The 667-nt window shown below is 40.2% G+C and overlaps 1 non-coding gene across 1 annotated transcript; it reads right to left on the bottom strand.

The window, feature by feature from the left end:
- Positions 1-352: 352 nt before the first annotated feature.
- LOC128287765 (small nucleolar RNA R71) lies at positions 353-459 on the bottom strand. Its single transcript, XR_008278466.1, has one exon. It is a non-coding gene; the product is annotated as a small nucleolar RNA R71 (small nucleolar RNA).
- Positions 460-667: the final 208 nt, after the last annotated feature.

Below are 667 nucleotides of genomic sequence, written 5' to 3'. Positions count from 1 at the left end.
TATGCTATGCCAGTGTTTCATGATCTTAATCCAGGTATTAGGAGACCTGAAATTGATGCACAACAATTCGAGCTGAAGCCAGTGATGTTCTAAATGCTTCAAACTGTGGGCAAATTTAGTGGAATGCCTACCGAAGATCCTCATCTCCATTTAAGACTGTTTATAGAGGTGAGTGACTCTTTCAAGTTAGCCAGAGTACACGAAGGTGCATTACGATTAAAGTTGTTCCTGTATTCGCTAAGGGACAGAGCTCGAGCCTAGTTGAACTCATTGCCACCAAATTCAATTTCGACATGGCAAGAATTAGTAGAAAGATTTCTCATGAAGTATTTCCCACCTAGCAAGAATGCTAAAGTTGAGGAATGAGATCACTGCCTTCCAACAAATAGATGATGAGTCCTTGTATGAGGCATGGGAAAAGTACAAAGAATTATTACGGAAGTGCCCTCATCATGGAATCCCACATTGTATCCAACTTGAGATGTTTTATAATGGTCTCAATGCTCACACAAGAATGGTAGTGGATGCTTTTGCTAATGGTGCTCTCCTTTCTGAGTCTTATAATGAGGCTTATGAAATCATTGAGAGGATTGCTAGCAACAATTATCAATGGCCAACCAATCGAGCAACATTAGGAAGACGAGTTGCTGGAATACATGAAGTAGAT

This window comes from Gossypium arboreum, unplaced genomic scaffold, assembly GCF_025698485.1.
Source record: "Gossypium arboreum isolate Shixiya-1 unplaced genomic scaffold, ASM2569848v2 Contig00159_ERROPOS13620577, whole genome shotgun sequence".
Classification (NCBI taxonomy): Eukaryota; Viridiplantae; Streptophyta; class Magnoliopsida; order Malvales; family Malvaceae; genus Gossypium; species Gossypium arboreum.
The sequence above is the reverse complement of the archived record's forward strand: the minus strand, read 5'-3'. Positions and strand labels throughout refer to the sequence as shown.